The sequence below is a fragment of the Rhinoderma darwinii genome, chromosome 1, assembly GCF_050947455.1.
Source record: "Rhinoderma darwinii isolate aRhiDar2 chromosome 1, aRhiDar2.hap1, whole genome shotgun sequence".
NCBI classification, from domain to species: Eukaryota; Metazoa; Chordata; class Amphibia; order Anura; family Rhinodermatidae; genus Rhinoderma; species Rhinoderma darwinii.
In genome coordinates this window covers 562,231,189-562,241,938 of record NC_134687.1, presented here as the reverse complement: position 1 = coordinate 562,241,938, position 10,750 = coordinate 562,231,189, and positions in this window count along the sequence as shown.

The window sequence follows — 10,750 nt, the reverse complement described above, 5'->3', positions numbered from 1 at the left end:
GCTGCAGGCCACGTTAGGCCAGCAGCATATAAGACGCTGGGACGGAGTCCCTGCGCAGGCTGGTATAATGACATCATTGCATCACGCTGGCCTACGCAAGGGTCCGGTCTGAGACCGTGGAATGCTCTGGCCGTCGCGGGAACAGGGCTAGGTAAGTACAATTATTTTTTTTGGGGAGAGGGCCGTGTGGCGCCATCTAGCAAGGAGGGGGAAGCCGTGTGGCGCCATCTAGCAAGGAGGGGGAAGCCGTGTGGCGCCATCTAGCAAGGAGGGGGAAGCCGTGTGGCGCCATCTAGCAAGGAGGGGGAAGCCGTGTGGCGCCATCTAGCAAGGAGGGGGAAGCCGTGTGGCGCCATCTAGCAAGGAGGGGGAAGCCGTGTGGCGCCATCTAGCAAGGAGGGGGAAGCCGTGTGGCGCCATCTAGCAAGGAGGGGGAAGCCGTGTGGCGCCATCTAGCAAGGAGGGGGAAGCCGTGTGGCGCCATCTAGCAAGGAGGGGGAAGCCGTGTGGCGCCATCTAGCAAGGAGGGGGAAGCCGTGTGGCGCCATCTAGCAAGGAGGGGGAAGCCGTGTGGCGCCATCTAGCAAGGAGGGAGAAGCCGTGTGGCGCCATCTAGCAAGGAGGGAGAAGCCGTGTGGCGCCATCTAGCAAGGAGGGGGCCGTGTGGCTCCATCTAGCAAGGAGGGGGCCGTGTGGCGCCATCTACTGGAGGGGCCGTGTGGCGCCATCTACTGGAGGGGCCGTGTGGCGCCATCTACTGGAGGGGCCGTGTGGCGCCATCTACTGGAGGGGCCGTGTGGCGCCAACTACTGGAGGGGCCGTGTGGCGCCATCTACTGAAGGGGCCGCGTGGCGCCATCTTCTTGCGGGACTCCTTTAAGTTAGATGGTCTGCGGAGCGCTTGTGTAGGACTGGTGTCTGCCACTATATGGTGGAAATATTGGTCTTTGGTTCACTACACACGTTTTACTGCACAATTAAGAGTGGTTGGATTATTTCTATATAGCTGACAGATGGGCTCCAAGAATTATTTCCTCTGCTGGACCCAAGGTACTCTAGTCCGACACTGCCTCCAACCACGTGTCGCAGAGTGGAAAAAAGGCCCTATTTCAGGCCAACAGAAAATTGGGATAGTGCAGTATTGCCACACACCGTTTGAAAGCAAAAAGGTACTTTATTATACTCACAACAAGTATAATAAAAATGTGCACATACAATATCAAGCAGCACGCCAAAAAACAGCAGCCCGACTCTGGGTTTTGCCCTATTTCAGCATCTTCTGGGGTATGTTAGGCGTTTCTTTCCAATGTCTTAAAGGGGTTTTCCTACAAGGGACATTTATGACCTATCCACAGGATAGGTCATAAATGTCAGATAGATGCGGGTCCCATCTCTGGGACCAGCACCTATCTCTAGAACGGGGCCCCTAAACCCCGTTCTACCTCTTTGTGGTTTCGGCTGATTTCCAACAATGAAGGTGAAAACAGCTCGCTGAGCTATACGGTTTTCGTAAGCCCCATAGAACTGAATGGTTGTTACGGAAACAGCGTAGCTTGCATACTATGCTGCTTCCGTGACTGCCATTCACTACTATGGAAGTTACGGAAACAGCGTAGCTCAGCGGGCTACTCTGTTTTTGTAACTCCCGACCGGAAAGTCCAGAAGTGGCTAGGAGTCAATGATAGCAGACAAAGCTAGAACTGGGTTTAGGGGTCCTGTTCTAGAGAAAGGTGCTGGTCCCAGAGGCGGGACCCGCATCTATTTGACATTTATGATGTATCCTGGGAATAGGTCATAAATGTCCCTCATGGAAAAAACCCTTTAAATAGCCATCAATCAAAGATAGAATGCATTACAAAGTGCTGATTTGGGAGCTTTAGACTACAATTTTTTTTGCCAAAACAATAAAACATTACAATATACATATAAACTGCAATTCATGCGGGAAGTATAAAAAAAATAAAAGAAATAAAAAAGACCCACGATACCTACAATTACAATATACTGCTTGAAAACAACATAGATACAAAAAGATTCCTCTCCCTATTCCCATCATCCGAGCATGTAGGTGTGTACAGGGACATAAATTCGTTAGAATGAAGTTTTAAATTTTATAGATATATTATATGTAAATAAAGAGATCTGCCATTAGGGCAAGGAATTTTCCTAGGGCAGAAAAAAAAAAGTACTTTAACAACATATTTTATTTTTATTTAAAAGTGAATTTGTGTTTTTTAGCAAGTTACTTATTTTTATTATATTTCGTTTTTTTTTTTCTTCCACATGGTGGGAAGTATTAAAAATTAAATAATAATGACATGTTTTCCTATGTTGGCCACCAGAGGGAGAACTTCCCAGAATTACAGCACGGTGAATCAGGCAAAGCAGCCTGATTTAGGCCTCATGCACACGGCCGTGCCCATAATCAAAGCCCGCGATTGCTGGCACGGCCGGCCGCCGACTGCCGCCCCCGCATTTTCTGGTCGTGCTTCCATACAAAGTTGCGAGAAAAAACGGCTCTACCACCCATTGAAATCAATGCGGGAAGGTTTCGGGGGTTTTATGCCGCTGATTCTAAAGCGGTTTCCGCATCAAAATCAGCACTAGAAAGCTCTGTGTGAACAAGGAGTTATGTCTGTTTTTTCATACCTTAGTAACGCCTTAGGGCTGTGTTCACACTGGGCGGATACGCTGCGTAATAGCACGCAGCCTATCTGCCCTGTGCGCCGCAGGGAATTCCAGGCGAAAGCGCACCAAACTGTGGTGCAGTTTTTCGCCCAGAATGTTCACTGTGGAAAACTGCAGCACTTAGCAGGCCGGCCTCCTGGGATGACGTTTCATCCCAGGAGACAGCTGCACTCTGTGATTGGCCGAGGCGGCGGTCACATGGGATAATGAGTCATCCCAGGAGGCCGGCCCTCTGACGTCATACGGGCCGGCCTCCTGGAATGTTTCATCGCATGTGATCACCGCTACAGCCTGTGATTGGCTGCAGCGGTCACATTGGATGAACTGTCATCCCAGGAGTCCACGCTGGAGGGAGGAACACAGACTTCTGTGTAAGTAGGAGATTTTTATTTTTTCCCTGAATCGCGTTTTTTTCAGAGAACCCCACGTCGTTTGTCAATTATTTCTTGATTCTTTTTTTATTTTTATTTTTTAATTACTTGGGGCCCCCCCCTTTCATAACCAGCCAAACACAATAAAACAGCCGCAGCCTAGCATTACCAGAGTGCACTCTGGCCGGGTACTCCGGTATTGTAGCTCCCGACATCCCTGTCCAAATATGAACAGTGACGTTAGGGGCTTCTCTAGGGCTAGAGGATCGCTTCAGGTAGCGCTCTGCTCCAGGGGCGTTCGGGTAACATTGTCCACTCTATGCCTATACAGTAAAATACATTGCAGCCTTCTGTCAGATGTTTACATCGCAGTGTACCTCTGACAGATGGTAAAAACATGACACAAAGGGGGCCTAGGGCTGTAAACGGAACCGGTCATCAGCATTTCACCTATTAAACCAGTAATACCTGGTGCAAGTGGGTGAATTTTTTTTTTAAATGTAACCTATAATTATCTTTTAAGTAGGTTCTGTACCTTTAGTATTCAGCTTTTTAGTGTTCCCGTGCTGTATGCTAATGGGCATAAGAGTTATATCTTTATTCCTCAACCCTTTCCGCGATAACCCCACCTCCTTACTTTTGATCGACCGCTCCTTGCCTCACCCCACCACACACGAAATCCTGCACGTGTCCTGTTACGGTGCGTGCACACAACGGGACACCATAGCAGGGAATGAGCAGTAACTCGATTTGAGGCTCGGACGAAGCAGGGAAGGGTGTCGGACCATACATGACGAGCGCACGCGTCATATCTCAGACGAGATTTCGGCATTCAGGGCGGGCCAGTTATTGGCAGTGGGCGGGCATAAGAAGAGGAACGACTGACAGAATATTAAAATAAAATGCGCAAAAGGTTTGCAGCCCCTTATTTATGGTCGGAGGAGTTAACAGCAATGAACTTTTGACAGCAGCGGCCAGCGAGGGGTTCAATAGGTGAAATACTGGTGACAGCAAATATCTGTCAGAAATTGGACAAGTTCTACCCCCAACAGGTTATCTGTATGTACTAGTTATGGGGCTTATGTAAGAGCTGAATGGCCCCAATTTCTATAATCTGAATGCAGGTAGACTTCTAGTTCCCTAAGGACCTGTGTCAGGGGATGATTAATACTGCAAGGTGTCATTTGGTTTTTACCTGAAAGAAAATCATGCCGTGTAATTCTGTACAATACATGAGAAACCAACCGTGCAGAAAAGGTGCAAAGTATGAAACGGAAGCTGGAAGATCCAGATGTCATGTAGGACGACAGTAATGTTTGCGTTGTCAGGTAGGAGAAAGAAGAGCAGATTAATTCACAATAAACAGGAATGTTCTAAACCTTAGAAGGTGTTGAGCGATGTGGAAATCCCATTTAATCCCTTTATGGGTGTGAAATGTTATTAAATTGAGGAAACAACTCCAGGAGTCATATGTGGGGTCAACCCTCCCCCTCAATGCCTCGCAGGCAGGATTCATACCACATTTGGCCTGTAGTGTTGAGGTATAGATTTAGAAAAATATACTACAAAAAAAGATACGATGGAAATGTATGCACATTGCGGTCTATTAAATCATAAAAAAGTATTTTATTATTTTGTATTTTTTAGGGCGTTTTAATTATTCCCTATTGACTTCCCGCTAACATCTGACTGCAGCGTTTTTTTGCAGAAAAAAAACCGGCACTAAAAAAAAAAAAGTAAAAACATCTGCCTTTTCCTAAAACCGCTGCGTGTAAAGGGTACCATGCCAGAGCTTTCTTTATTATCAATAGGTTTTCCTACTAACAAAGAAAAGTTATTACTCTCTGTGGGTATTCACATCTAGGATTTCTTCTTTTCCCTCGTACTTCGTAAATGAATCATCTACATTATTGGTTGGGATCCCTAGTTTTTCTGTAATATTTGGATTTATAGATGTGTAAGAATATTTCCTTTCTTCTTTGGGAACAGCTTTCTATATATAGTAAATTCCCATCAGACTATCATTTAGATTGGGACATGCGCTCTGTAGCGGCCTCTAGTGGATGTCAGCTTTTATACACAAGAAATGTGTGTATTATATATGGGACAACAAAAGCCCCTAAATTCTGGAATATATTAGAAGTTATTAGCAAGTTGGAGGCCATATAAACACGGCTGCAGTTAGAGGCTTTTAATACAGCATGAAGACCTCACATGTGACTTCTAATAGTCCTAATATACAGTAGTGTGTAGATGGCGATCTATAATGCACATCCCAATAGCTTCATAGACTTAAATATGGAATGTTCAGGTCAATCCTGGACAGTGAAGAAATAGTAGTAGGAATTTTCATGTTAACGAGGTTCTGCAGCAGCTGGGAATCAGTGACCGACAAACATTCCTTTTTTGAGGTTTCAACAATAGGCAAGCTATGTATTACACACTAACTACTAACCGAAAAAAGGAAAATTACCCTCGGGAAAGTGTAACTGACACTAGAACAAGTTGAGACCAATGGACGTTTAAAGAATACCGAGTTTAGTGGTCAGTGGTTGTTCCTAAATATTTTTAAAGGAGAAGTAATATTAACGGCTATGTACACCTTTGAAAGGCAATTTATTTATTTTTTCTAATATAACAGTTTTTATTAAAAATTTGTTTTACCTTTTGGAGATAAAGCTGTTCTGTATATCTCGCTAAATCCTGAATCAGTCAGGTCCATGGGACTGACGGGTTCAGTGACAGCGTATCCAGCGTGTGTATGACATGCAGGATCCACCGGTTATCCATCACATCCAAGTCGCAAACTTAGATGTGATACTGACGGATTCAGGTCTTGGCGAACGATACAGCTGCTCTGTATACAGAACAGCTGTATCTCAAAGATAGATTTTATTTGGAAAACAAAACATTATTTAAAAAGTTGCACCAATCACACTGACCTTTTATTAAAAAATTAAAAAAAAATTGCCTTTCATAAAGGTGTACATAACCTTTAAAGGAGTCTTCCTTAATTCTCACATTGTTTTCTTTTAACCCGACAGTAGGAGCCATTAAAAAAAAAAGAGCCATGTCAGCTCACCTGGCAGCACACTTAGGGCAAAGCCCCACGTGGCGGAATTGCTCTTGAATTCCGCTGCGGACACTCCGCAGCGTTAATCCGCAGCGGAGCAGTTTCTCCATTGCCTTCCACTTCTTTTTAGTAGGCTTTTAGACGTGGCTGAAAATTCCGCTGCGGAGTATAGGCTGCAGTGCAGAATTTGGTGTCCGCAGCATACAATGGATGTTGCGGACCAGTGGCGGACTCGTTGCGGACTCATTGCGGAAGTTCTCCATTGACTAGAATCTCCATTGAAAATTCTGCAATGAAGTCCGCAGATTTCATGCCCATGTTATGTGTGCTGCGGATGCGTCTTGCTTTTTTGACATGACATTTCTTCATTCTGGCTGGACCTATGTATTTCTAGGTCTACAGCCAGACTGAGGAAGTCAATGGGGCTCCCGTAATTACGGGAGCGTTGCTAGGAGACGTCAGTAAATAGTCACTGTCCAGGGTGCTGAAAGAGTTAAGCGATCGGCAGTAACTGTTTCTGCACCCTGGACAGTGACTACCGATCCCAATATACAGCAACCTGTCAAAATAGAAGTTCATACTTACCGAGAACTCCCTGCTTCTGTCTCCAGTCCGGCTTCCCAGGATGACGTTTCAGTCTAAGTGACGGCTGCAGCCAATCACAGGCTGCAGCGGTCACATGGACTGCCGCGTCATCCAGGGAGGTCGGGCTGGATGCCGAAAGAGGGACGCGTCACCAAGACAACGGCCGGTAAGTATGAAATTCTTTTACTTTCACTAGGGAAAGTGCTGTCCCTTCTCTCTATCCTGCACTGATAGAGAAGGGAAGCACTTTTACCGCAGTCCGCAGCAGCTAGTCCGCATCAATTTACTGCACATTTTGGGCAGATCCGCCACAGAATCTGCAACGCAGATTCTGTGCGGCATTGATGCGGACAGCTGCGGAAGAAAACCGCCACGTGGGGCCATGCCCTTCGTACGATACCCCTTGTAAACGGGAGTGCGTCCCTATGAAGGACTGACCGTATCAGACTGTAGGGACGTGCTCAATTGATAAAAGGAATGGCAATACTCAAATATTCATAAATTTCCAGGAAGAATAGAGGAATGGCACAATGCAGAGTTTTAATAAAAGATGTTTCAGAATGGTTCTCTCATGGGGATTACAAGTATTTACTAAAACAGACACGTCAGGAGAGGTAATAGGTCCTCTTTAAAAGGGAACCTGTCAAAAGATTTAAAGGTCTAAAAACTGCTGACAGGGTGATATAAGGGAGAGCATTTTAAACGTACCTTTTTCTCAGTCATGCAAGTTGCATGACCGAGAAAGTAAGAATTAGTCTTACCGGTAATTCAGTTTCCTTGAGTCCACCATGACGGCACACTAGGAGGAGGATGATCCCTTGACCTCTGTAGGGACAGGAACTGAGAGGTTAAAAAGGGCCACACCCCCTGCCTCCCACCAGTGTGATCCATATTACTACACCGGAAGGAACTAGCTAATCCTAACTATATGTTAATCTCACATACCACTAAGAAGGTAGGGTGGGTAATGGTTTGCCGTCATGGTGGACTCAAGGAAACGGAATTAACGGTAAGACTAATTCTTATTTTCCATTTTGTCCCCCAGGACGGCACACTAGGTACCAAATGTGATGGTTTAGGGTGGGACTACCGCCTAGAGTACTTTGTGGCCGAAGGCAAAGTCTCTACTGCCCAAGTAGCTGCAGTACAAATCTAGTCTAACAAAGCTCCTCCCCTTTCTGCCACGATGAAGCTGTGGATCTGGTGGAATGGGCCTTGATGTTTATAGGAACTGATTTTCCCTCAATAGAATAACAGATTTTAATTGTTGTTTTCATCCATCTAGCAATGGTAGCTTTTGAGTTTTTTTAACCTTTATTTTCCCCCCAAAATTGGACCAGGAGTTTGGAGTTTTTCCGCCAATCTGCAGTACCCTGTAAGTATTGTAAGACTGCCCTTCTAACATCAAGACAACGAAATTCGTCTTTTTGAGTTTTGGCAAAATGAAGGAAGGACAACCTCCTGAACTTCATGAAAATCTGAGACGACTTTTGGAAGGAAACTAGGCTCAAGTTTTAGTACGATTCTGTCATCCGTTATCCTAAGATCTGGTTAGTCTGTGGATAGCGCCTGTATTTCCCTAAGTCTCATTGCTGTCATTATTGCTATTAGAAAGGCCCCTTTAAAGGAACAGTGTCACGAAATTATTTTTTTTTACATCAGTTTGATTTTAGTGTTTTATTAAAAAACGTGTGTGTTTGTGTTTTACTTTTTTTTATTTTTTCACTTTTTCTTCCCTATGGGGGCTGCCATTTTTTTTTCCATTTCTGTGTCGATTAACGACACATACAGACATGGAATACGGCAGCTACAGTCCCATAGTGAATGCGAACGGGGCCCGTTCCATCCACTATGCTGTACGCCGTCTGTGTGTGAACGGCGCATGCGCCGCTCCCACACAGTCCAAGTTGAACTGTGCGCCGTCCGGCGCCATTTTCCTGTAGACCGGAAGTCGCGGCCGAACAGTAAGATTACTACTTCCGGTCGCGGCTTACGGACTTGGAGCGGCGGCAGCAGACGGACCGGCGGTGACAGGAGCAGGTAAGTGATTTCTATGTATGTTCGTGTTTCAGTGTGTTTACTACTGTATGTAAACCTACTACACTGTGTTAGCTCAAAAAATGGCGACACACAGTGTAGGAGGTTTGACCGTTCAATCCCCTCCTTTCTCCTGCCACTAGCCAGGATAAAGGAGGGGGGGATTCTGAGAGCTCACTAGAGCGAGTGAGTTTTTTCCAATTTTGCAGCATAAAGCAATGTGGTTGCTTTACCACATGCAATGCTGCAATTTTGGGAATTGCTCCATCTAGTGACCAGCACTGGGAAATGTTATAAATTAGAATCTAATTTATAATATTTCCTGACTCGTGAAAAAAATTAAAACAATGTTTAATCACCTATACTTGTTTAATTTAAAAAAAAAAATACATTTTTTTCTAGCGTCACATTCCCTTTAAAGAGGCTCTGTCACCAGATTTTGCAACCCCTATCTGCTATTGCAGCAGATAGGCGCTGCAATGTAGATTACAGTAACGTTTTTATTTTTAAAAAACGAGCATTTTTGGCCAAGTTATGACCATTTTTGTAGTTATGCAAATGAGGCTTGCAAAAGTCCAAGTGGGTGTGTTTAAAAGTAAAAGTCCAAGTGGGCGTGTATTATGTGCGTACATCGGGGCGTTTTTAATACTTTTACTAGCTGGGCGCTCTGATGAGAAGTATCATCCACTTCTCTTCAGAACGCCCAGCTTCTGGCAGTGCAGACACAGCGTGTTCTCGAGAGATCACGCTGTGACGTCACTCACAAGTCCTGCATCGTGTCAGACGAGCGAGGACACCGGCACCAGAGGCTACAGTTGATTCTGCGGCAGCATCAGCGTTTGCAGGTAAGTAGCTACATCGACTTACCTGCTAACGCCGATGCTGCTGCAGAATCAACTGAAGCCTCTGGTGCCGGTGTCCTCGCTCGTCTGACACGATGCAGGACCTGTGAGTGACGTCACAGCGTGATCTCTCGAGAACACGCTGTGTCTGCACTGCCAGAAGCTGGGCGTTCTGAAGAGAAGTGGATGATACTTATCAGAGCGCCCAGCTAGTAAAAGTATTAAAAACGCCCCGATGTACGCACATAATACACGCCCACTTGGACTTTTACTTTTAAACACACCCACTTGGACTTTTACTTTTAAACACACCCACTTGGACTTTTGCAAGCCTCATTTGCATAACTACAAAAATGGTCATAACTTGGCCAAAAATGCTCGTTTTTTAAAAATAAAAACGTTACTGTAATCTACATTGCAGCGCCGATCTGCTGCAATAGCAGATAGGGGTTGCAAAATCTGGTGACAGAGCCTCTTTAAGGGACAAGTGTTTGATGTCTATGTTCTCAATTGGTTCGAAGTAGGGGGGGGGGTATCGTTAGGGCACTGATTTTTTTGTAAGAGGTGGCTTTTATAAATCTTTTGATATTGGAAAATAGATTTCTTTTTTCCCCTGGTAGTAAGGATAAGTATAGGGAAGAGTCCAGTAGGACCCCTAGAAATGTTGTCCGATTGTGTGGAATTGGATTTGATTTTTGATAATTTATGATCCAAGCCAGCTCTGCTAGTTGGCTTGTTACTAGCTTTACCCTAGTGGAGAGAATCTCTTGGGTACTTGCTGTAATTAAGAAGTCGTCCAGATATGGGACTATAATAATTCCCTGTCTGGAATTAAGCCATCACTTCTATCATAATTTTGGTGAATACCCTTGGGGCAGATGAAATCCCAAAGGGCTGTAAACTGGAAATGGACAACTTCGCCTGTCGAGTCCTTTACTGCAAATTTTAGGAATCTGCGAGGAGGGATTAATGGGGACGTGGTAGTAAGCGTCCTTTAAATTTAGGGTGCACATGTAAACACCTTTCTTTATTAAGGGAATGGTCGATGTTACAGATTCCATCTTGAACCTCCTGTAAATGATACAATTGTCGAGAGGTTTCAGGTTTATTATTATCCTGTATGATTTGTCTGCCTTTTTTTTTTTTTTTTTGTAA